Genomic DNA, 27,542 nt, shown 5'->3' with positions numbered 1-27,542 from the left:
TATGAACAGGCCTGCCAATGCCACAGATGGGAAGATGAAACAGGAACAGGTTTCTGGAAGTTGCCAGTGCCACTGTATAGGCGGTGGCCTTTGTGACATGCAGTTAGGTGTATTTGCAATGAATTACAAAATTGATCTGGCATTTAAAGGTCTCAAGACTCCAATTTATCCCTAAATCGTTCATCACCACTGCTTAATGCTGTGCCATATGACACTAATTCCTTGGATTCTTTAACACTCCAATGACTGTCATGACTGGTCACTTACTTTACTCTCTCTTCGACAGGATTAGTGGCAGTCTACATCAGTATCACCTAATAGATCCTCAGTCCTGTACAACAAACTTGTTCTGAAACAAGAAAATTGTTTCATGGGTTCTGCCTCCCTTCTTCCATTTCCTCTCTTTGTCAAACTTAACAAAAATGAACTTACGTGAATAAAGAAAGGTAGGCATTCTCCTCCATAGTTCTGTGCTTGGGCCATAATGATCAGCTGCAATAGAAAGAAAATATTCATATTTTTAACAGATTTGACAAAAGCTAAACTTGTTTTTTCTGTATAAATTATCTCTGTGTACAATGCTTTTGGCAATTATTATTTTTAATTTACCCATATAGTAGTAAACCCAAACTGAAATGGCCTTTTATTGTTCCCTGCCATAGACATTTCATTCTGCACATCAAAAAGGTTTCTTTTGTGCCACATTTAAGCCTTCTTTCACTGTAATTTCAAAAAGATTACCTGGGTTACTATTACAAGGTCAGTCAACAGCCAAAGACAATATAACTAAACATCTTTAAGGAGTGAGTGACTAGCGCTCCTTATTATTCTCTGTTTAGCAGACATCTTTACAAAACACTGTGCATTTTCAAAATTCAGTGGAACTGAGAGCCAGAATCTATCTTGGCAGAAATGGGCATAAGCTGATGCCAACCTCACTTGTCCATTGCAGGGTACACACTCTCAAACTGGAACAGCTGATAGCGGCCATTGAGCTGAACAAACACATCCCTGAGACAGACGCTAAAGCATCTGGAGAAAAAATGAAGACGGAAGATGTCACCAGAGCGGAGACAAGGACATGATGTTTTAAGTTTGGGGGACTGAATTTCTTGCAAAATAAAAAGTTATGTGACTTATGTTCCTGCAGTACTTCCATACATATTAGGAAGAAAGCAACATGGGTCCTAGTCGTGCAAAACAATGGGTGACGTTCTTTAAAGATGGGAACACAAGACACAAGACATCTCCAATCAGCTGTGTAATAGTTGTGTGTGAATTGCCTCGACCAAGAGAAACACGAAAAAAAAAAAGTTCACCTCATTGGAGAGAATCAATATATGAGAGAAATGGCAGCAGAAATTGAAAGAGAGTGCTAAGCCATCATAGAAAAGCAAGTTACTGCACATCATTGAAACAATATTTTCCTGTCAGCCATTTTTATGCTCTGATCTATGAACCAGTGATGTTATTTTTCATACTCCTAGTTACAATACATTTCTATATTGCTGCACATTTCCATGTATTTCTAAAATGCTTATCACATTTGAAGATAGAAAATTGTTTTTAATGTATTCATTCACAGTGGATTGTAAATATGTGTAAGTTTTTAAGAAGCCTACCATGCACACCAGCTTTGTTTGTCTAGAATAATTTGATATATGTAGTCTACAATAATTTGATATATGTATGATTTTGAATTGCAGCCATGTGGAATATGCAAAACTTAAAAAAAAATACTTAGTGGATTTATAGTTGTACAGATCTGTTTAATTATTTCAGTGCTATCATATCTCTCGGTGGCTTCTGCGCACTAGACATTTAATGAATGATACATTGATCCTGACCAATGTCATCATCAGCCACCACAGTGACAAAACTGCCTGTTAATATTTTCTAGGTGACCTTAGATGGCTGATTAACCTCTGCTGATTTAAGACTCAACAAGTATGGAAAAGCCTTTGATGAGTACATAATATGTAGAAGACAATGTCTATAGAAGATTAGGGATAGTGTTTATAAATCCAAGGTCACAGTGTGTATCTTTAAGTTTGCCTCTTCTTGAACATGTTATTGTAGAAGATTGGTTTTAATGCACCCTATGATGAGATCATGCACTGCTACAAATCGGAAGCAAATTTAGTGTTGTCTTTCGACAGTATGGCTAGATGACTAATATAACAGAACATAACATAATGTTGTCACATCTGCTGAGTTGTAGTCAGAGTCACAGAACAAGAAGCACAAGGCCGGATCCAGCCATGAACAGGGTGCAGGAAAAGCTCACATGCACAACCTCACTCATGCTTAGTCAGGGCCAGTTCAGAAACTAAAGACAAGATTGACTGTTCATGCCTCAGACACACAATCCTAAGACAGCCTCTTACTACTCTGATTCTTAAAGATATATTTAATGTAGTTCTGAACCTGTAAAGTATCAGCAGATAAATAAGATTCACTATAGTTAGATGCTATACAACTTTTGTCTGGTCACTGTGGCTACTGGCTTTGATATTGACCATTTTCAAATTTCATTCTGAATCCTGCCTTTCTTCAAACCTCTTAGTTAACCTGAAGTCTCATTTATCATCTCAATTTGTCAGAAATACACTCCGATTTGGGATTTTCCTTGAGTTTTGTGATGACTTGTGAAACAGAGGTCTGTTTATTTGAATTCATATTCCTTTAATTCTAAACTGTTCCCATTAAGAATTACTAGTATAATATAAAGAGTCATTGAATGATCATCTGAAAGAGGACAGCATTGAAAAATATTTACCGTATCACCGTTTAGGTGTAAATGTTACCGTCAGTATGTGAAATCAGGCATTGTATGGAATGCCTATGAAATCTATAGAATGCCGAAAATCAAAGACATCATCAAAGTATGAAACGGTTAAAATGTCAAACATTTCCTAGGCATTCTATGCAATGCCAAGAAGCAATATTGTATAATGCCTAGGTATTATGTACAATGCCAAGGGAAAGTATATAGCATATTAAAGTAACACAGACATTTTATACTTTGCCTAAAAATGTCATGCATTCTATAGATTTCCTAGGCATTCTGTACAATACCTCCTCTTCACACATGCTAGTAACATATATAAAAAAAAACAACTAAAAAGCTTCTTAAATATTAGCAGTCACAATTTGACATTTCTAGTAAATCATCTCATCATAAAAGCTCAACTTTGTATTCCCTAAATTACTGTGTGTCGCCCAATGGACTGAGTTCTACTGTAGTACCACCCATGGATGGTGGTTTTCTTGCATATAATGTTTCAGAAATAAGATCTATCCTTCTGCAATGCAAAAATGAAAAAACGGGAAAAGAAAATGAACAGATGAAATTCATGTCTTAAGTTCCTGGATTATATTTACACCAAACTGTTTTTCTTGCCACATTGGTCACACTAAACTGCCCAAGTACAAGTCTCTGGGAGATGAATATGGATGCCGTCTGATCAAAAAGCATCTCCAATTGAAGTGGGTCATCTTTTAGCTCCAGCCTGCCTGTGGCTCTTATAGCACACTCCTAAAATGAATAGACGATTATAAAGAAAGTAAGTGTCCATTGTGTTGTTGATTTTCGGCCCTTGCTATATCATATATCAGGTTCATAGTGCAATGAACTGGTAGGAACATTGGAAGCAAGCCCAAAGACAACCCCAGAAAGTTACAAAAGAGAACAGGAAAATTATACATTTTACATCATTTAACTAATTGGGGGTAATCCAACATAATCCTGGCCAGTGTGGTTGGCAGGCTGTTCTTATGAAATATCCCTGCCAGTTTTCACCTGGCAGACATGATGTTAGAATGCCAAGGGTTCTTATCCTAGATCATTTTGATCACTGCTGGCTTTAATTGAGTGACATTTGCTCTGCTGGACTCCACCACACATTTGCTTGTGTTGAATTAAGCACAGAATTCAAAAACCTGACTAAAGTGAATGGCAGCAAACCATAGATGAAAAATAAAAATACAGTGGGCACTTGTTAACATAATAAATATCACATATTACATTTCAGGTGCAGGTACTCAAAAAGGAGAAAAGTTTGTATTTGAGTTTATCATTAAATTGAGGGGTATAGTTTAAAAAAATGAAATAGTGATATTCTTCCCAACCAAGTTATGCCAAAAGTTATAATTGGAGTACACGTGGTTCAAAGTAAATTTTTCTACAGTTGATGTGGGTTTCCTCCAAGATGCCTCAAGGATGACTAGGCTGACCACATCCACCATCTGAAACCTTTTTTTTTGTCGAACCCCAAACTAAATTGCTGTCAACATGGTTAGCCCAGCAGGAACTGAATCATTTACACCGCCTGAGCCGTCGTTAGGGAGGTAGGCACTGTTGCAGATAATATGGCAAAAGCGTTCTCATGCCAGGACCTTATGCTGAATCACTGTTGCCTGCAGCCAGTGCTAATTGAGAAAATACAATCTCTTTCTTAACAGGTAGGCTGGGAAGAGTACATCAGTTATTTCACATTATAGTAGATGAGTAACCACACTCATGGCCACATAATGGATACTGGGGCTAATCACTGAACAGTTCATGCCATACTCTGCTGACTGTATTCACTCTCGGGACCACCCTGCTTTGCTTTGAAGAGCTTATATTTAATCAGGAAGTTCTGCTGCTTTCTCATAATGCTTTTAGTGCAACTTTTAACGTGTGGTGCCCGCTTGCAGGTGACCGTTATTACTGTTGTGATAGCCAAGACAGAGCGAGTGAGAGGGGAATTATTTTAATGCCCACTTAAAGGACTGGGAAATAACAGGAGGAATAATACCACCTTTTGATGATTGTGTATATATTTCTACGTAGCTAACCTATGATTACGAATTACATTACTATCGTAACATAAATCCCACAATTTTTTCTCATCATGACCTGATCACAAATTTATCAAAACAACTGGGGGTTTAAAGGTGGCTGTTCCTTGCTGTGGATGGGATATCACACTATACATCCCTCCATTGCTTTTGTGCATCTGTTCATCTAGTTTTAGTTACTAGAACTTATTTATGTGGCTTTGGACAAAAACCTAATTTAGACTGGAGCAGATTTCAGGATTTGTTTATGATATATTAGAATAGTCAGCCAGTTAGCCTAAATTGTCAGATTGTGCCATAGGTAACCAAGCATGGATCCCCTGAGATTTATTTTCTCCAGGGATCCTGTCCACTAGAGTCTTTGTTGTCCTCCATTACTTTGTCAATTGGCCATCTTTCAATTTTTATGTTAATAGGATTTTATATTGGCATGATTCTGTTATGTTTAAACACTGAAATTCATTTATTGATGTAAATTTTGCAAGGTTTAGTACCTACGAGCCTAAATGTGGTAAAGATTAAATTGCACTGAATGACAGGTTAAGGTCCTAGTTCTTTGAAGGTCACCAATGTACATTAACCAATTACATAACATTGTCATCATTTACAAGGAATACTGGAGTGCTTGGGCACAGAGACCACATACAAACTAAACACTGACAGTGACTAGACCCAGTTTCTTGGAGCCTCTCTACCACCTATACAACAAATCTAACTTTTATGAAGTATACAAGGATATGTATCCTACGCATATCTAGGCATTCTAAAAGTATTCTACGCATATCTCAAACCAAGCACCATTCAATATTTACCAACTGTATTTGATGATATGAACTTGCAATGTCAAGATTAACAAGCTCATTTGATTAACTGGTGTCCCGTCCAGGGTAAGTTGCTGTCATACAAGTTATGAGCCCAGATTAGACTTTGACTCCACTAATAATTCTCACTAAGCTGGTTGTAAACATGGATGGATTATAATCCTTTTTTTTACTAACTGCTTATTAAAATTTTAGGTTTCAGTATAGGTTCATAATGCTCCTAACCAACTGGGTTAAGAATGAAAGACACCAACTCAGCACTTGCTTCTCTCCAGTGCCACCCACATCCAACTCCATACCACACTCTGAGTTAAAGCAACAATCTGAGAATGAATAGTAGATTCCCAGAATCTTGGTTTAGAATGAGTGAGGCCTGGGGATAAGATGACATTGAGGAAGAAACAGGTCATCAGCATCACTTGGCAACAGACATCCAGAATCTGGAGAGCTGTATTACTTATAAACACTTTGAAAATGACTTCAGTTTCATTGTCCAGTGCCTCCTGATTCACAGGTACGAGCAAACTTCCACATATGATATACGGTTCTGTCTATCTTGATGTCTAGTTATGCAAGATGTCAATGTTTTGAGGGTTTAGACTTTCATTATCAGAAGTGTATTTTGTGAATCTTTGTGCCATAGATTTATTAGTTCACATTTTTGATCCTTGAAATGTAGTGGTTTGACATTGTTAAAAGGTCCTGGGCAAGTATCTACAGTACGGCATTTTGAGAAAGCCACTGTCAAGATTCTGAAGGTATCTGAATGAGATTAAGTTGTTCTGTTGATCAAGTTGGATGGACATACTGTACTATACTACGTTATCATATTCTTGGTGTTGTCTCCAATTTAAATCATATTTTCTCTCCTGTTCATTCCAACATGTTTAGAACTGGCCAGACATTAAGATATGAAAGTTTACCAATCCATTCACTGATCCACTTTGTCTTAAAATATAGCAGGGAGCTGAAGATGGGCACAGGCCTGAAACCAGACCCAGATCGAACCACTATCCATCATAAGGTATTACAATGAAGAACACACACAATATACTCACAATTACAAACATGTATTAATCCAGCAAAATCTCTTTGCACAATGACAGAAATCAAGTGGATGACTAATCACGAAGACACCAAGAAATGAAAATTAGAGACTACAAATGGGGAACACATTTCCACAATATTTGATTAGGCACCTCTGCTATAGTGATGATCCTAAATGACTTCTACAGTTTGAGTCAAGAACCGTTATGACCAAAAAAATGTGTTTACAATATTTGGGGTCCTGGTAGGTTATGTGACTTACCAGTCACAGAGTCAGATTCAGAGTGAGATAATGGGGACTTAATTACTGATCTTGTGTACTATAGTCCAAAAATTTAGGTACTAGGACATTGGCAATTTGCTTAAGCTGACATTTAAAAGTTTCCTGTTAGTAAGACTATAAGAATTATGCTGTAAAAAAAAGCTTATTTTCTGGGTCCATTACAGTTGTAAATCAGCCTAGCCTGAGACCCACCAGAGGCATAGGAAAAATGTGCAGTCTTTACATAGGCGCACACATGCTCATACAGCATGTACAGTATAAATGGATTCCTCACTCCAGTCGGGCTGATATAACTAAAAGGCAACACTGAAGGGGCCTGTGAAACAGGCATCAGAGTGGCGCAAATACACAGGTATGACCGGCTGTAAAGTTCCAAACTGAAGAATTTTCACTAAAAGGAATATTTCAATTCTAAAATGTATCATTAACTCTGTCACACCCCACGACCCTACTTCCTCTTTGAAGGAAGCCGTACAATATGGGCTTGTTCGAAGACTGGCTTAATGATTTCAGGAACAGGGTTGGTGAGGAGGGGGAAGGTAGTTAGTGGAGTTTAAAGGTCACTTTTTTTTTTAAGGCAATAAAGGAGGCCACCCTAATTTCAACTGCCAGTTCTTAACACGTCTACTGTTTTCTTAGAAATAGGGTGGATCTATCACACCAGGGCTCTTTCCAAAAACAGAAATCCTACTCTTTATGTTTCTGTAGCATAAGTGTAACAAAGGTGAGGTCTGCAGTTTTTCAGTCTGCATGCTCACAGCTATGGCAGCACTCGCTGAATAAAGGGGAAACATATTTTAGCCCATTGTTATGTGATAGCATCACGCAGCTAACTGACAATCCCAAAAGGAACAAGCAGAAGTATCTGCAATAAGACTACAATACTAGAACACTGAGAACAATCATCTTAATCATATAGTGTCAACTCTAGGTGTTTAACAGGCACAGACCTACAATACAATTGTTTACATATATTTTACAACTGTAGCTCAGGCAGGTTAAATGACGCCCACAAAGTCACGCAAGTATGAACAAAACCAGCAGCGAGTTGAGATAATAAGACAATTCCAGTGGAAAGACAAGTCATTCTCCCCTAGGTTATTTTTACCAGAAAATGGGGACTTATTGCCATTATGGCATACAGTATCTAAAATTGGGTGTGCCTGAGCCTCACCTACCTCACATCCCACAGCTAAGCCAGCAACCTTGCAGTTAGAAGTCCAATGCCTTGGCCACAAAGCCCAAAGTGCTAAGGGGCATGCATTTCATGGGAAGCTTGCTTTCAGAGCTAATAGTTAGATATTGCTTGATTAGTGTATGTTTGGAGCTTGCAGTTTGCCGTTTGTGTGTCTCTCATGTTTTTTTATTTATTGTTTTTCTCTAGGTTCTTTGGTTTTCTTTCAAATCCCAAAATTTGCAGTTTAAATCAATTGATGACTTTAAATTGGCCCACATTAATAAGTGTGAATAATATGTAAGTGAATGTGCAAGGAGGTGGACAAGAGTTTTGCCACCTACCTAACACCCTATCCTGTCCAGCTCAGCGAGATTCCAGAAATGCCTTCAGAAGCCTGAGGGTTGCATATAAATTTATTAACTTAGTATGATGATTTATGCTAGCTTATTACTATTCTTATTCAAGGAAGACACTGAATCCTAGCAACTGGGTAAATCGGTGAGGGCTTATTATTTCTATTAGTATAGTAGTAACAGTAGTATTAATAAATAGTCTTAATAATAATGTTTATATCATTATTTATGTTTTCCAAAACACACCCATTTACTGTCTCATTTAGCTTATTCAAGGGTGGTAGTGGAGCAAAACCCAGAATGGGAACATCACTAAATCACAGGGCACACTCCTGCACTTGCTCACTAAAACCTGGTCAAATCAACTCGCCAGTCCAGACAACTTGCACGCTTTTGGGATGATGAAGACTGGAGTACCCTGAGAAAGGCCACATGGGCCTAGCGAGAACATCCAAACACTAGGCAGATGGTAAGCAGGCCAAGGTCTCAACAGAGAACTTTGTAGAATCCACACAAAGTACTGTGCTGCCCCTATTCTGCAAGGACATAGAGTACATCAGCTGAAGCAAATCTGTGAGCCACACCAGTTCTGCTATGCCACTTAAGTTGTTTTTAAATAAACCAAGTGTCATATTCATCTACAATTCACATTTGCACATCTAGACTGGGCCTCAATGATAGTTTTTCATATCAGGATGGGTCACAAGAGAGCTCATTTGTGACATGTGTGAGAAGCATTTCATATTACCAGTTTTTAACTTTAACTTCTTTAAAGTTAAAGTTCAAAACCTAAAGGTTCAGCTCAACCTAGATGGGGGGGGGGGGGGATGGGGGTGGTGGTAATAAAAGCACATTTGCCTTGAACTTTCCTCAGGTGAGGCTTTAGTACCTTTGACACTGCAAATATTAGATGTCAGTTTGTATGTTTTTCAATCTACAGGAAAAAAGAAAACTTGATACCAGCACAAATGTATTGCATGTTCATCCTTTCTTGATGAACCTCTTAGAAGACAGAGACTAATGTAATAGTAAAAAGGTACCAGCATAGAACTGTGGAGATAATTTAGGGGAAATGCTTGCAAACCTGGGGTGAACTGGCAATTCTGACAATTCTCAAGAAATGTGAGCTGGCAGTCTAAGTGTTGCAAAGCAGCGCCACCTTTAACTAAGCTTCTGTCTGTTTAAATGACTCTGAGTTTTGTCTCCTTGTAGCAAGTGATTGATTCCTTGATTAATTTATTATTTTCAATGACTTCTCAGAAAAGATGGAATCACAACCATAGTACAATATTTTTACTTTGTCGTGCATTATGAAAATATGGGGTCAAAATGTTCGCGAGATGAGCATATAAAACAAGCCACCCACCTTGGAAATTTAGAGCTACTGTATTAATCATCTTAGTGGCCATGTCTGTAGAGAATGAGAGGGAACCTGTTAACACATTGGGAATAACATGGACGTGCCACCACCTGTGATCAGAATACTGCACATTTACTAAGTTGAAGATACAAGGCAGGGATGAACAGGGGAAGAACAATGTGCTCTGACTGTTCCATTGTTTCTTGGTAACTCTTGGGGACAACATTTTTTGGGCTATAAATGAGACCAGGTGTATGCACAAGTGTCCTCCCTGTGATTCTGTAACACTGGTTTGTGCCTCATGCCTCATATTATCAATGACTTTGGAAATAATAAAAGGAATAACTATATTTCTGTAGCTGTCCTTGGTAATTTCTCATTTCAATAATCTATTCATACAATCATGTGGAAGCAAACATACTTCTAATAAATGTAAAATAATGTCAATTTAGCTCGTATACATGTGTGTTACTGTATGTCAATGAATATGTAGGTTTATTTGTAAAGCTCCTTGTGATTGTTTACTTTACAGTGCTACATACAATATAAGTAGATAAACCTTTTTTATATGTAACTGGGTTCTTTTCACTTGGGTGGCATTCCCTTCACTGGTTACTTCTGCTGGACAGTCTTAGCTAGTTGAACCTTTGGGCTCATTCCATGTGAGTCCTACGATAGATAGATAGATAGATAGATAGATAGATAGATAGATAGATAGATAGATAGATAGATAGATAGATAGATAGATAGATAGATAGATAGATAGATAGATAGATAGATAGATAGATAGATAGATAGATAGATAGATAGATAGATAGAAAGGGACTGATAATAAATTAATTCAGCTTATTTTTACTATGCACAGTGACAAGTCTACATTTTGGATTAAAACAAAACATTTACAAACAGATTTCTGCACCTACACTATCCAGGAAATGCAGTAAAATCAAACAATGAGGTGTTGGTTAAAAAAAAAGGGGTGGCGTCAACAGTCCCCTCCATGTTTCCTCTCCATGTGACTCTAAGGAAATCACTTGTAAGCTATTGCACTTCTGTATAAAACATGCTTTAATGAAGTAGAAATCAATAAATTTCTTTTCCCAACACACTCAACCAAATATAGAATCATGGATGGTGGGGCCAAACGGTAGAAATTATCCCTGAATGGAGTGCCACTTTAACAGACACAGTCATTTCTTGAGCCACAATTTGAAACAGGAACTGAGTGTAAATCGACAGAGGGGGAGATCATTTAATTTAGTCAATGCTCAAATGTAAGGTCACATATTTAGTTTAATTCGACATACCTAATCATCTTAAAAAGCATAGTTCACTAAAGCAATATGCATTAACCTTTTGGTAGTTATGCTGTGTAGAAACACAGCTTGTTTCCTGCTTTCATTTGGTAAGCAACAGTAGCCACAGGGTAGCCTCTCATAACGTGGTCACATTAGGGTGTTTTACTTAGACCGAACTCTACGATGAGAGAACAATATAATACAACTCCTGAAGTGCAATGCATTAATTACTTCCAGAAAAATATAACTTAATAGTGACCTAACATTTTAAATTGAATTTTAAAACATTTTAGATTGCAGTTGATGTATTCAGTGAATTTCCTCTACAGATTGGGGCCTGAATGCTTTTATTGTTCCAAGGTGGTGGCAATGACAACTTATGAGACTAGCTCAGGGTCACAGAATGAGTTACTGCTGATGATGGAACTGCCAACTTTGTGGTGTATGGTCCTGGCATCTTAACCACTAGACGACAAGCCAGTCTAAAGCGAGCTGAATTAAGTGTATTTTGGTTTAGTCACACAGATTTTTTGTTCTGTCCAGCTTGGTTTTCATGTTTAGTGCTATAAATTAGAGTGCCTTGGTAAAAGCTGTCAATTTATTGACCCAGCTTCTCCCTCTACAGTGATTAACGTAGCCAGAGTAAATGCTGTTAATGTCGAGAACGATAACGCTGGGTGAGCCGTCTGTCTATCACTAAGCACACTCACCATTCACTTGCCGTGTCAATTTAAAATCACCAGCCTATTGTCCATTTCTTTGCAATGTGTGATAAAGCAGTGAAACCCTGTCTCCTGGATTAATGTGGCGGCTACAGTAGCCACTGTCCCACCATACCACCCTTATGCAGTTTAATTATAGTGAACTCATTAATAGCTTGCCAAGTTACAGTCAAAAATCAACCTAACCCAGACATCTTTGGAAAATTGGGGATGCATGGACATGGAGAAGAATGTGCCATTCCGCACACAGTGAGTGCCCTGGGCCTGGATGCTAACTGCCCATAATGCCACCCTTCCTGCCACCCAGCACTGTGAAAAAAGGGGCTTTGAATTATATGATTGAAGTTTAATGTCACAGAAAAGAAAATGATTTTAAGTAGGCTTAAAAAAAAAGTTGTCTAGCATGTGAAACTCATTCATCAGTCAAACATCACTGTTCATTTGTTGTCTTTGGTCAGTGAATTTAGAATGGGAATTAGATGTGTTAAGAGACAGTTGCATTACAATGAACATTTATGGAGAAACTAGCTGTGTATGCCCATGCCATCCTAGAAACTATTGAAATCATCAGCAAAAAAATTGAAATGTAGAGATCTCAGGTAATTGAAAGGAACTAGTCTGGGCATCACTCTCATAGGAGGTTTTCTTTTGCCGACGTGCTCACCTCCTTTGTGTATTAGCGGCTGGAGGAAAAGTAAAAGGGATACCGTTTTGCCGATGTTAGCAGCTAAGTGACTTTGTATTTCTTCGGACGTTTCGTTTTGCTGACATGCTGGCCCCGCTTGTGTTATTAGCAGCTAAGCGAGTTTCTGTTTCCTCGGAGGTGGAGCCCTTATGCCGACTCACTTCGGGCCGGACAGACACATACACTTCCATGCGTACATGTTTATATATAACATACGCTATTGAACTAGCTTTCAGCATATGACCATTCCCACACAATACTGACAAAGCAGACCACACACGTACAATACATTATAAATGAAACAGAAAGGAGAGCTAGTAAGAGACAGCTGGAGGAGAAGCATAAAGCATTGCCTCCTCACAGTAATTACTTCTAGTGGGTCATCCTCATCTGACTGTGTGTTCGTATGGGTTTCTTCCCATAGTCCAGAGATTTCGGGCTGGCTGCTTACTCAGGAATGCCCACTTGTCAGAATGTGGTCTGGAGTACCCCTCAGGGCAAGTCTTTGTCTTATTGGAGGAAAGGCTTTCACTGAACACAGTCATGACCAATATGAGCAGGTAACACAGACAGATAAAACTATATTTACACATTATATACAACAATGGTGTTTCAGTAATATGTTTCAGTGTGGCACTAGACAATTTTGCATTATCTCAGCTCTCTCTTTTGTCATTCTCTTGGCTCTGTTTTGAGGATCACACATTGGAACAGGAGTATTTCGAGTGAACTGTGTAGAAGTGAGCTTTGCGAAGAAAATGGCATCTGATGAAATGGAAGCTATGAAAGAAGAAATAACCAAAGAAAGAATGGGGATGGTTTGGAAAGAACCCATTAAGTGCTAGCTAAAGGAAGAGTAGGTAGTAATCCCATCAGTTGATTGGAAATAGAAAGTAAATTTGTAATCAATTACCAGTCCAAGGAAATCTTGAAATCTTGAACATCTACTTAACTATATACCACACCCAAACTTTCACAAAGTCTTTAGGATGCTCTCTATAAACTGTGCCATATATACAGTAAATTCAAATATGTAGTATAAAAACACTTAGGGTCTTCATGTCACAGGCATGTTATGGTGAGTTCTATAACAAGATATGGAGTCCTGTAAAAATATCCTAGCAAAAAGAAATTTGAAACAGCAATGCAGGGACAAAGAATAACAACTGTATAGTATACTGTATAAAGATATTGTTGCCCAGATTAAGATTCAGGCTGCTTTGTAACACTGTTGTGCAAAGACCTGCTACACTGGCCATGGTGTCTGATGGCAAGCCTCGGCCATGTTGAACAAACATTGCCAAATGTGCCAATAAACATGGCTCTCTTTACAATTCATAAATGTCTGTAGATTTTTTCAGAATTAACCATTGTACTCCTGAACTATTCCTCCCACCAATCCATCCATCCATCCATCCATTGTTGAATCATTAAACCAATTCAAGGTTACATAAAGGAAAGTCCATACTGACAGCATAAGATATAAATTAACTTGACAGTGCCAGTAGTTTGAATGAACTACAACCACATTAACACAATTAAAACAATAAAATTATATCCATTAACAAAAAAGAAAAAGAAAACAATTTAATAGTCTCCTCCTAAGGAAATTTAAAGTTTATTGTTCTCTCCTGCTTCACAAGAAGCCAAAACCTATGTTGGCAGCACTTGAGTAGGCATCAACTCTGAAGTGGATACCCATAAGGTATGTTCATGTTAACTCCCACTCAGGCAATTAAAAGACACAACTCGATGCAATCTGCAATTCTTGGGGAAATGGTAGAATTTTTTAAACTTTTCACATAGAGCATCTGAGTTGAATTTTGGGAACTGCTGAACTGTGCCTGAAATATATTCATTTAAACAAGGCAGGAGGAATATTCAACAGTGCTTGGATTACTGATGTGACACTTTGCCACATATTGTTTTGTTAATGTCACTTGTTTATACAATTTTTTTAAAAACTTGAAAAATTAGCAGATTTGGTACTGTTTGTGTTTTGCTTTAAATTCTTTGCAAGTGTTCAAAAATGTTGAGTCACATCCTAATCTCATTCTTGAAATAATGCTAACATTTTAATTCACATTGCTACTGGCCCTGGACCTGAACCCCTGAATCACAGTTGCCTACTGATTTTTGAAACGATCTCTCCCCATATCAGTCTTGCATTTTACTACTACTACCGGTACTACTACTAATAATAACAATAATAATGATACATTAAATCTCAGTGTGATCTCCACATTGGAATGACTTCTACTTTTCAGTTTGCAAAATAGTAAAAACTTTCATACTATTTTAACAGGTAATATCTGATATGAATTGGCTAGAATGAAAGTAAATTGAAGAGAGACCATCTTCTGAAAACAAAAAGCTGATTGTACAACACAACCAATTGATTTTCTTGGAATTATTTCAATTGTACTTTAAATAAATTCAGTAACTCAATCCTGACTTTCATTTTCATTTTGAATACACCTTTTGAACCAATTACATAGTTTTTATGAAGAAACCTTCAGGCATTGAAACACCACCACCATTTTATTTCTATGTACTGTCATGTGTACACAGTACAGTGAAAATCTTACATGCTAATCAACATGCAACACGTCACCACTCTCCATATTGAATATAACTAACAAAGTGTAAAAAATGTTTTTGGTCTTTTGTGTTTCTATTTTGTAAAGTAATGCCTATATCTTCATGAGCCTGTATCTTAAAGGAAGCTCCCACACAGTAGCACAAACATCAGAGATAGATAGATAGATAGATAGATAGATAGATAGATAGATAGATAGATAGATAGATAGATAGATAGATAGATAGATAGATAGATAGATAGATAGATAGATAGATAGATAGATAGATAGATAGATAGATAGATAGATAGATAGATAGATAGATAGATAGATAGATAGATAGATAGATAGATAGATAGATAGATAAACAAACAAGACCAAAATACAACAAGAACTTTTCCAGATATCCATATAATGCATGGTGAGCCTTCACACAGCTTGCTTCCTTAATGTACACTCAGTGAATACTGAGACGTTTCGCATCCCACTCCACTCTCCTCTCCTGGGAATTTCTTCTGCACCACCCACAAAATCACTTCCAAGGTCAGGGGATATGCCAAAAGGGCCTCTAGATTAAAACGTTCACTGGCTGACCCTAGCTCCAACTCACTCCAAAGCCTTTTGAGAGGTACTCATAAGAAATTTGTGACCATTGGTGTTATTAGTAGGGCCCTAAACTTTTGTATATGGCTCACTGCTATCACCTAGCAATATGACGAAATTAAAATGTCCTAGAATCAGACCTCTATGGGACTTCCTCTACTGGATAATAACTTTGGGACAGTACTGCCCAAGTTTTAACAGTCTCAATGATAAACATTTAAGAATGCTAGATATTCTGATAAAAACTTATCGCTTATGTCAAAGAAGTTATCTACAACACTGCACTTAATTGAATCAGTATGAAGCGTTAGAAACATAGAGGTACAGTTCATAACTATCAGTGCACCCGCCTTACATCCCTTACTGACTTGGGGAATGAGTTCCTTCATATTGCATGATTCTGAGTACCCAGTCAGGCAGTCAGTTGAAGTTTAACCCTGATTAGCATGAATGTCATACAAACAGCACTTTCCCTTCAACAAAACAGGTAATGTGAGAGTGGTTTGTGAAAAGCCAATTGTTCCCTTTCTTGTGGTTTATTTAATGTTATAAACACTAGAGTCAATTCTAGACGTCTTTGCCCCATTAATATGGAGCCATGCAGTCATTGTACATTCTGTAACCTACTAGTAGTGGTGTTGGATTTGTAATAAAATTTTAACTTCCGTATCAGTGCCAGCTTTTGAACCTCAGTACTGATACCAAAATAATTCAGAAGCAAATAACAGATAATCCCAAACCCTCCATCTTACTCTATTGCACTGCACTACACATTACTTCCCTCCTGATAGCACAGCCTGAAGTGTGTGTCGGCAATAGGGATGGCAGCGTAGTGTTCCCTGTGAAGTCTTGATTGCATCAAAGTAGAGGAGGCATTTCTTGATTACTTTAAAGCTATTGGCCACCCAATGAAGTCAAGATCATGTAAAACCATGTGGTTTCATGAAGCCTCCCGTCGCAGGGAACAGGATTTGAGTGGAAAGATGACATTTCCTTCCAGTCCTGAAAATTCCAAAATGCTAATACCATATTATTTAAAATATTGTTTTTTTCCAGTACCAGTATACCAAGCAACCCTAACTGACAGATAGTCATGATTATTTTTACTTAGTATATTATTTTTCTTATAGCTTTCTTCATATGAAGACTAATGTGTGCAGTGATCAGCTCAGGATACAATTGAAGCTGCAAGGCAGCATCATAATGACTGCATGCAGATGCTAAATATTTCACTAGTGGAAAATTTAATTCAAAATGCAGTACATTTCTAAACAGCTACTATTGTTGTATTTAGTAATATCATAAAAACAAGTAGTTCATTTATTAATAAATCAATCAGTATTTTATTTTGCACTAGTCATTTTAGGTACACCATGCTGCACTATAGAAATCCAAAAAGATGTTATGGTGGAACACACCATTCAATAGGATGTAGCTCATCAACTCCTGCTTACCTAATACTTCTACAATGTAGAATGTGGGTGTGAAGGTTCTTGATGAGCTGTTTTCATGTACACCAAGCTCAGTCTTGGTGGACCTTAATGGCCACTGGTTTCATCCTAACAGGTTTCATAATTGGTGTTGATTATGGTTTTCAAGTGTTTAATCAGATAGCCATTTTTCTTCTTACTGTATTTTGTAGATGGAAAGATGTCACACTGTGCAATTTCTTTCATAAGAAACTTAGAAAGATTTGCATTTTTGTCAGCTCTAATAACTTGAGTCACACTATTGGTTTATTAATTCTATTTCAACTGTGACAATTAAAGACAAAACCCTATAACAAAGAATACTAATGAGGAGCAACAGTTTGAGTGTCACACCCATCTGTGTGGTCTTTTGCAAGCAATGTTTAAATAACCAAAACATTATTATGAAACAGAAATTGAAATTTATAAGACGGGAGAAACAAATAAATATGATAGCAAAACTGTAACTCATAAGATTGGGGGAAATTCATTTCTTGTTGTGTATAAATAACAAATACTAGTTAAGGTCCCTAAGAAGTTCACAAATCCTGTTGGAAATGTCTTGCCTGACACAATAAAGTTGAAAACTGGCAAATAAGCTTGTTAAATTCTGATATCATTCAGTAAAAATCAGGAACTGCCTGGAATGAACAAGCAAATCCACCTTCATCTGAATTTGAGAGCCACTGATCTAAAGAAATGTGTTCAAACTTTTTGAATGGAATTTACTTTTGCCCAGCTTCCATCTTTGCCTTTTTCTCCTTGTTTATTAACTTATTTAAAGAAACAGCTGGCATCTACTAAACCTTACATATTCCCCTTGTAGTTTACTATTTTTTCCCTCACGTCTCCATTCAGATTATGCTTTAAGTGAAAAGATTGCTCTCCTTCAATCGTTCCTCACTACTCAGCACTTACAAAACACTTAACATGTGTCATGTATGTTACATATTATTAGGAGAAAATTACAGACCATACCTGAAAATTTTACATAACCTGATATTTATCCAGCAAGCACATAGTATTTATCGAGCAAAAGCATATCCACACATACCACCTGATAATCAATTGTCCTGCTGAAATGGCAACATGTGGTTTAAATGCATGCCTATAGCGTGGGTGTTGGTGAAGCAGTGAGTAAATGTGTCTGGGAGCAGCGTTTCTGAGCGATGACACATTTGGACTGTACACGTGGGTGTTAGGAGTGGCACCTCCCACTGTCTTCCAAACTGGGTAAACGAGACGTGAAGGTGAAGGGCTGGGATGTGCGACTCTAAAAACTTTAACAGTGACTTGGCACTAGATGAATGGGAAAGAGCGAGAGAGTACGGCAGTGCATAAACGGAACTGTTGAAGGCAAAGGGAGTGCCAGCGTGAGAGCAGATAGTGGCAGATGGCAGCAAAATGGCAGAAAAAAAGGCTTTCTGTAGCAGGTGGAAAGGAACTGAAATGATAAAGCAGGCCTGATTTTTTTGCTGTTTTCATTATTGGACAATTTCAACCCAAAAACATTTAGTAGGCTTTTTTTTATCTTGAAAGTGAAGAAAATTTGGATACTTAAAACCTTGAAGTGCCTACTGATTGGAAAAAAAAGTGAGAACTTATCTCTTGATACCCTGATAAGTGCAGCACTACAATGGGCTGGCCACTCTCCTCCAGTCATTGCTGCTCAATGCATATCTCTACATGCACTCTTTCTAATGAGCAGAGCCTATTTTTTTTTTTAAAGATGAGCATTCCTCTGAAACATGTTGCACTTGCCAAACAACCTGGTACAACTGAACACTACCCCTGTTTCAAATCAAACTGAAAATCACGTTACACAGCTAAAATGTATGAAAACAACATTGCTAAAGTTTCCACATTTTCTACACAAACTGAAAAGATTATCACACATTTCTCAAAAGCAAAGAGCAACGTGCAAATGTCACAGTTCAGTTCTAAAAAACCACGTGCTGAGGTCAGGGGAAACCATTTGCTTTGTTGAAACATGATTCCCTAGACGTTTTCTTCTCCACATGTGCCATATGCCAGAGCCCATAGCATTTATTTCAGTTCCTACTTACAAAGTTGTTCAGACTTGTAACTTGCTTCTGAGAGTCCCCAGACTCCACTGATTTTCTTTTTTGACTTTATGTTAGTACTCTACATTAGCAGCTCAGACAGACATGGGGAAAGATTCCTGTTTAGTGTGGCAAGAGCACTTGAGTTCCCCTAAGTGGCACGTGTTTGAATGGCTACAATCACCTTTTTCGCCTGAGGCTGAGACATGCCACACCTTTCGTGAAACAAGGCCAACTTCTTCCGTGCCAAGGCCCGCTTCCGTCCCTCTGGGCTTGGCGGGAAAGTCAGTTCCTCAATGGGACAGACTTATCTCAAACTACCCTTTCAACTGTCACGCTCAGTTTTTTACACGTTTTTTTTTTTCCTCTGCTTCCCTGTTCATTCACTAAAGATAAAAGACAGGTAGCCTTGAAAGCTATTTTTAGGGAAGTCAGAGTTCTGACAAGTTTCCGAAAGCTATATTTAAACAGCAATAAAATGATTAGGTTAGCATATGTGACAGTTTGAACTGCTTACCGCCTCAGAATCAGATATTTTGCCCTGCACCCACATGATCACACCTGGCCAACAGTGAGCAAACACACTGCACTGGTTTAACTTGACTTTAGAAACTTTTTCTGTGTTTGTCACCAGTAGTCCACCATTAATGGATCTTAAAGAGATTGCTCAGATTTCAAATGCTCTAGCAATGTTTGTGTATCCTGGCAGCAATGGACACAAGGAATGAACCCCTAGACGAGATGCCAGAGCCCCAATTTATTCAAATCCTGAACGAAGCATTTTTGCCTCAAGCCAGGACTGTGGAAAAACCAGACTTTAAACCTGGTAGGACACTGTGGGTATAAACCTGAATGTGCGGAAAAATGGCCCACAATGCTGTTGGTATTAAGTAAAAATTCCCTTACTCTGACTTATAAACCTTTCTTAAGGACTAGCTGGAATAATTGCAGTTTTTATAATTCACTTTTCTTATGTGTCCTGCTACTGCAGTTCTATCAGGCATACAGGTGTTATATATATACTCACTCCCTCAGAGCCAATGCTGCGTAATGTCTGTTGAAATTTTATTTATTGATGTTCTCTGAAAGGCAACAGCTGGCCAGCAGGTCTCACTTTACAAGATGTTGATGTTTATATATTTGGTGACTAAGCCACCGTTTAAAGGAAAAAAAAAGGGAAACAGAAGATACACAGATACCCCCTAATCTACATTACGAGTGCCCCTGAGTCATTATTCAGTCACTCTGCATAGCTTAAACTCAGGGAAATGAATGACATGTGGCTGCATTTATACTTCTGAAAGTAGGTGAAACCACATGCTGGTGATTCATCACATTGGCAAGCCTCAACAGGATGATAAACCAACGTGTGTGCATTTACTCAATGGCTCAGCCAATCGCGGGCCCATTCACAATGCCCATCCAATGAGATTGGCATGACGGGTGAGCGTCATACAAACTGACCATCGAGTAGACTGCAGCTGCGCACACCAACTCAATGGCCTTTCACAATCAATGAATGGAGGTGAGGCAAACCTGTTACCTGTCCACTGTGCATAATATACTGGACTTTTTGGCTTAGGCTCTTACAATGCAGCTAGAATAGAAACTTACAAAATACACCCTATAATTTCATTCAGATTAGTGTCTTGCATTTCATCATTCACAAGAAAAAAAAAATGACGTTAGCAGCAGAGGTCGCCTCTATCATTTTCGTGGAAGCAAGCCTATATAGAGGTGTGCTGCCGCTAAACTTATTGCCAATCTGCAAACAATTTCAGCATGCAACAGATGATATCCATTAGTAGCCAATGGCCTTTTTTCACTTACTCTGTCTGAGCTGAGCAGTTCTTCCTGATGCTTGCCGCCGAGTGTGAGACTTGGTAGTTCCTTCTTTCTATCTGCAGCAGAAATTGGAATTAAAGTCTCTCTCTCTCTCTTTCTCTCTCTCTCGCTCTCTGTCTGTGTGTCTCTCTCTTTTCATGCCTGCTCCTCCTCCCCTTTTTCCCCCACACATCCATAGACCAGTCCCATCTGAGAAGGATCTGAGCAGTTGTCAGCATTTCATTCCTGTGCTGTAAGACAAAGACAAGAAAAATCAGTCCATACAAGTTTCTGGCAGAGAGCTGTGAGCTGCATTCTTCGCTGTTTAATCAGTAAACAATCTTAAAGTGGCAGTTACAGTACCAGTTTGCAGTTCAGTCAATCAATAGTCCATGCCCAAGTCAGTTTCTTTTTCACAGCTCATTCATTGTCTTTCTGCGAGAGGAGGCCGAGCCCACAGATAACGTTATCACAAGCCAGTGAGCTGTGCTCGACTGAGACTGGTCCTAGCTCAGCTTAAGGAGTAAAAGCTCCAGGCAAGTCACACAGGAGACAGATACCGGGAGTTCTTATAAGAGAGCCCGCCAAGGGGCTGGCCAATTGCACGCTGCTTGTCACATGAGGGGGGCTGGCTCTTATTACTTCTGAATTGAGAGGTTAGAGAAAGGCCATCCATTCAAAAAAAAAAGCATGCAACACATATGAAAACGCCTAGGCCGTGCCTTTAGTCTCCTTAAAAGCAGGAAACTCCCCTGCCTTAAAATCTGACGAACAGTGTCTCCAAAGAAAGGGGAAACAAGCATCAGCCACGTAAAGCATGTGCCCTTCAATATTGTCATATTTTCTAATTGAAAAGTAAAAAACAAAGAAACTATACAAATAGTGAAATATAAAATGGAAAAAATTATTATAACACAGTTACAACATTTCACTGAGCAGAATTAAAAAATTCTGAAAATTAGGAGTTTGTTTTTTTTTTTTTTTTTTTTTAGGCATTTATGGTATCCATACAGATATGTTAAAACATGATTAGCACAGCTTGGCATTTCAGACAAGTAAACACAGGTTTACGTCTTAGAGGCTTTACGGCGAGTAATGAGAAAACGAAAGGGAAATGAAAGAGACGATTTTAAATGGGGGTTTCTCCAACACAGGAGGGCCCCTCAGAATTTCTTTCTTCTCCTGAGAATGGCACACAGAATAAAGTGTCTACTATCATGAGTTACTCAGTCAATTAATTACAAAATAAACGGTTTATATTGTGATTGAACTGCTAAGCATCTGACCATTATATCAGGTGTTTTCTTTCTAGGCAGACACAATTTTTAATTTTTTTTACCCGATATTCTACTTGCTCTGAAAAGAATAAGGCAGTAGCTGTTATATCAGGAGTTAAAACAACAAAATCATGAAAAGTTACATATATGTGGGTAGTGAAGGTCACAAACAGACTTCTCAGTTGTGTAGTTCAACAGATTACACTTCAGAGGTTAACAGCACTGGGGAAGACACCAGAACAAATTAGGTACTGGCTAGCCAAATAAGCCATCTAACCGCAATAGACTCTTCATTTCTGTAAATTTACTTATGTTCTCATAGTACATCACATTAGGCTGGAAATAAGACACTCACTCCTATACTCAGGTAATTCCTTTTAATATTATGAAATTGTACTTCACACCGCAATTAAACACAAACTTCTGATGATTCAAAGTAACCAAGGAGATCATTTTTATGGTTTCAAAGCAGCTTAAATAATGGGTTAAAGTGAGTTACATATTATTGCTGCAACAACCCTGAAGTGTGTTCGAGATTGTTAAATTATGTTATATTCGATGGCTCTACATTATAAATATGCTAAGTCTAGTAGTCTGTGTATTCTCTAATGCTCACCTATCTACTATATGTGCTGTTATTTATTATGCGGAAGAGTGTTTTGATTACTGAGTTTATATCATATTATGTCTTATTTTAATTTCCTTCATGGGACAATAAATGCTGAATTAAACTAACACCTATTAATACACTTTTAATAATTTAACTCTTAGATAGATAAGATAGATAGATAGATAGATAGATAGATAGATAGATAGATAGATAGATAGATAGATAGATAGATAGATAGATAGATAGATAGATAGATAGATATTTAATACTTATCTTCCTACAGATCTACTATTCATCTATTTATACTCGCCTTCCTATATATCTCTTTCTCATTAATCACTCGATCTCTTTTATCTCTGTCTATTAATAGACAATTCCCCTTAATCTACTAACAATCATTACTTATCTAGTTACCTGTCATTGCACACTTTATCTGCTTCTGCCTTAATATTAATCTATCTCTGTTGTTCTCTATATTATACTGAAGTGTTACACTAAATATGCTAACATGTACAGAAGATACAACGTTTGGTGGTTTAGTGGGTGCATTGTTTACATTTCCAGTTATTTGGACACTGTATATATACACTTGTGGAGACTGGCTGATTAAATCTGACATTTATATGCATAATATAAAGCATCCATCATAAAAGATTTTCTCAGGGTATCAAAGGGCTGATAATCTTCCATAAACAATATGACAATGCCTTAGCAATTACTGTGATCTGATTGTTATCTCCGGTAGACAGGGTGCTAGTGGGCTAAATACATGTTTTAAATTTTACTTAACACTTTACTTAATTTTACTTAACATTAGATTTCCCCAAGATAACAGGTTACATTTTGGATCACCACAATACAGGAATGAGACTGATGATCTCCAGAGATGGGTCATGCCACAGACAATATCGACAATTTTTAAAATCACAGATGTTTTGATGGTTAAATGTTAAGCCGTCTCAAGGCGATGCACCAGAAGGGTCACCTACAGCAATAGATGCACTGGTGCAGCCTCTTATAGTCCTAAAAGGTTTTAGAAAAGAACTATATGAACGGACATGCTAAATTTGGACAGCCTGAAAAAACAAGATGAAGGAAAACATAAGAGAAGCATGTAGATTCCATTAGGAAAGTTTGTCTTTCAGAAGGCTTGGAGCAGCACCAAGAGTAATGGGATAAGCATGAAGGAAAAACACATTTATGGCAAAGAAAAGGTAAATGTCTTTAAACACTTGTGGACTGTTAAGCTCTGAAATGTACTGCTGGGACCCAGTCATTGAGTGGGAATATCGGAATGATTTAAAAAGTAACTGATAGCATACAGTAGAATAACTGGACAGCTTTTCTTTACTTTCTTTTTGGTGAAGACTGCAGCACACCTATTGGATCAAGCGTAGAAAAAGAATGAACCTTGTAGTTCAAATGCTATTGTTCTGTATTGAATTTCTTGTGTATGAAGATTATGTGGGCAGGCACGGGTGGGCCGCAGGTGGTAGCACTTAGGAGACCTGGGTTCGCTTCCCAGGTCCTCCCTGTGTGGAGTTTGCATGTTCTCCCCGTGTCTGCGTGGGTTTCCTCCGGGTACTCCGGTTTCCTCCCATAGTCCAAAGGCATACAGGTTAGGTGCACTGGCGATCCTAAAATTGTCCCTAGTGTATGCTTGGTGTGTGTGTGCCCTGTGGTGGGCTGGCGCCCTGCCCGGGGTTTGTGTTGGCTGGGATTTGCTCCAGCAGAGCCTGTAGCCTGGGATATAGTGGGTTGGATGATGGATGGATAGATGAAGATTATGCCTGTTTTTACATTAATAATTAGTTATGTAATATACTGCACAAGTCATTAATTTGGTAGATACAGTGAATCTGTTTCTGAAAAAAAAAACAGCAAAACATTCCCAAAACCACAAATTCAGCCTCCATATTCCAAAGATATATATGTTAGGTTCATTGAGGAAAAGAAAACACTATTGAATGTGCCAACAGCTCTGGCATGACATTTGTAACATTTTGTTAAATAAACTCTTTTGTTGCACATAGACTTCATTTGTTTTCTGAGGCATGTTTGTGCACCTGCTATTCTTTAGCAATGAACTACCTCTTGTAAGTTCTTTGTGGCAGTGGCTCCACACTTTGATTTCTGTCCTTTATATTTTTCGTGGTTTGCCTTTTGGATATCTTTGAATTTTTCCATGCAACTCAAGTAAGACTATTGTGTGTGTGAACCTTAACAAACAGCTTATTAAAGGCAGAACACTGTGCAGTCTGCTTGGGAGTCTAACCACTGAGAAATTACTGTAAGGATCATACCTGTAGCAGGCTAAAGAACTTCCATAGAGCATTCTTAGTAGAAACAAATAAATGTTATAGGTTCGGCTGTGACATTTCATCAATACACAGCAAACACTCAACATAACATGATGGAAAAAAAAATTATTCAAAATAAGTGTAGGTATAGTAATATGAATATTTGCTGTATTAGGATGCAGGAAGAAGATGGACTATCCCAAAAACCTGAGGACAACGTATAAGCTTCACATTGACAGTGACTGGACCATAAATCAGATGAAGAGTCCTGAACTGGCAACACTGTGTTAATCTCTTCAGTTGCATTTCTTTTTATTATTTTATTTTTGATTTTTCTGTCCATCTTCTTTTGTTGCTGGAAACAGCACCACAACAAGAAGCTAGATGAGATCTTCATAGTCAGCCACTCTGCTGCCGATTCTTAGCGGCTGTAAAAAGCACACATTTTTGGCCAGCCACTTAGGAATCATTACTTTAACAAAGTCTGACACAGAGCACAAAGTGATGGAGGTGGATAAATTTGGGCTGGGAGCTGAATCATATTTTGAATGTGTCACAGAGCAATTCTGAGGTTCTTTTAATGGATGAATATTTTCTTTTCCCCCTCCAGTGTATAAAAGAAGCAAGATGTGGTTTGCTACACTGATGATTCACAACAGTCCAAGTTAAATACCATCTTTGTTTTTTACGCAAATAGGGTTGGAATATTGAAGAAAATGCACACAAGATTGTACTTAATTTAGTAAAACTAACATGTCTGTTTTTATAAATATTTGTGTACCGCACTAAAATGAAGAATGACTTAACTGCATCCAAGTTCAAAGACTAGCTATCAGGTAACTCTGTGAAGGTCTAATCACATCAGATGCAAGAAAACTATAGTAAGTGCGTTGTGCCTTTAATGCCACCAGTACCTGCTCTTCTCACCCTCTCTCCTTAAAACTCATTACATTTCGCTAAACCTGCAAACTCTGCGCCTTCTCCTCAACCTTCATTATAGGTCCATTTTTTTAAAATATGTGCTAACTCACTCTCAAGGTGATGCTGGTATCCAAACTCAGTCATCAATAATGGACGCATTGAGTGAGACACCAGTCGTTCACTGCCCTGTCACTGTTCAATATGAAAAATTTAACTTGCAACAGGAAATTCGCAAATGAGAAACTATGGTTTTGATTTAGCAAGTAAGGTAGCCAAAACTGCTGCGTAATTTGCTTTAATTTCTTAAAACAATAGTCAGGTGATGAAGCCTAGTGAGAAGGAAAGCAGTCTTGAAATGGCAGAATCACATGTTCGAGACCCTACTCACTATGTCATCATATAATCCTGAACAAGTGAAATTTAAAACATATAATGTCTTTATAGGATGTGCTGAAATCTTAAGACAAGCTGTACTTGGATAGCCTTTAACAAAATAGAGAATTCACATTAAGTGAACTTCAGACACAAAAAGACACAAAGCAGTCCATTGATATCGAACTCTAAAAGTCTGTGGTCCATCATTTGCTGAATCTGCTCAATCTGATGTATATGGTGGCTAGTACTACCGGCTGCAAGGCAACAATTAAGAATGGACAAGGCATCAATGAGAATAATGCATAAGATAATAATGCTTCAAAAAATACATATTTAAAATATTAGAACAGTCAAATTACACCCTCAAGCATTCCAAAACTACACAACAAGAAAAGGAAAAAATGTAAAAAAATGTAATCAGATAAAGAGAGCACAAGTCTGCAGTCTTGATGTACTTCCCATCTGTAGTGTTTCTAACATTTTTTCCACAAGACCTACTTTTGCAAACAGCATTACATCCTTGCCAGACATCGACTGCCTCGATTCTTTCACATGCCTGTCAAGCAAAGGACTGATTACTGACCAGCCATTCGATCAAAGCCGACACAAGTATGGTGGCACCAAAACCAGGGACACCTTTACCGGTCTCTAATTTTATGGAAAGTGAAAAAAAATCCTACTGTTAAGTTATTGATACCTTGACCCTGAAAATATATCCACATAAACCAAATCTGCATTTTAAAAATTAATATGCATGTCAGACTTGCACAATATAAAGTAAAAAACATCAATCTGTCAGACATATGGTCAAATACCATGCCGCACATCCTGTCATTATATAATTACACAGTTAAGGGAAACAGTATTTGTTTGCTAAGTGGGAGGAGTGGGTGATGTGGAGACAGTTCCAACAGGCTTGCCTCATTTGAA

The 27,542-nt window shown here is 37.9% G+C and overlaps 1 long non-coding RNA gene across 2 annotated transcripts in view; it reads right to left on the bottom strand.

Moving 5' to 3' along the window:
• Window positions 1–402: 402 nt before the first annotated feature.
• Window positions 403–27,542, bottom strand: part of LOC114651370 (uncharacterized) — an 86,137-nt gene continuing 58,997 nt past the window's right edge. Inside the window, exons 1-3 of one of the 2 annotated variants that reach the window (XR_003716125.2) lie at window positions 21,493–21,843; window positions 21,136–21,380; window positions 403–492 (exon numbers count right to left, since the gene is read on the bottom strand). This is a non-coding gene — a long non-coding RNA (uncharacterized LOC114651370). Of the gene's footprint in view, window positions 493–21,135; window positions 21,381–21,492; window positions 21,844–27,542 lie in introns of those variants that run through there. The other variant, XR_007934737.1, reaches the window with a different exon arrangement.

The sequence above is a fragment of the Erpetoichthys calabaricus genome, chromosome 4, assembly GCF_900747795.2.
Source record: "Erpetoichthys calabaricus chromosome 4, fErpCal1.3, whole genome shotgun sequence".
NCBI lineage: Eukaryota > Metazoa > Chordata > Cladistia > Polypteriformes > Polypteridae > Erpetoichthys > Erpetoichthys calabaricus.
This window is presented reverse-complemented; position numbering and strand designations above follow the sequence as displayed.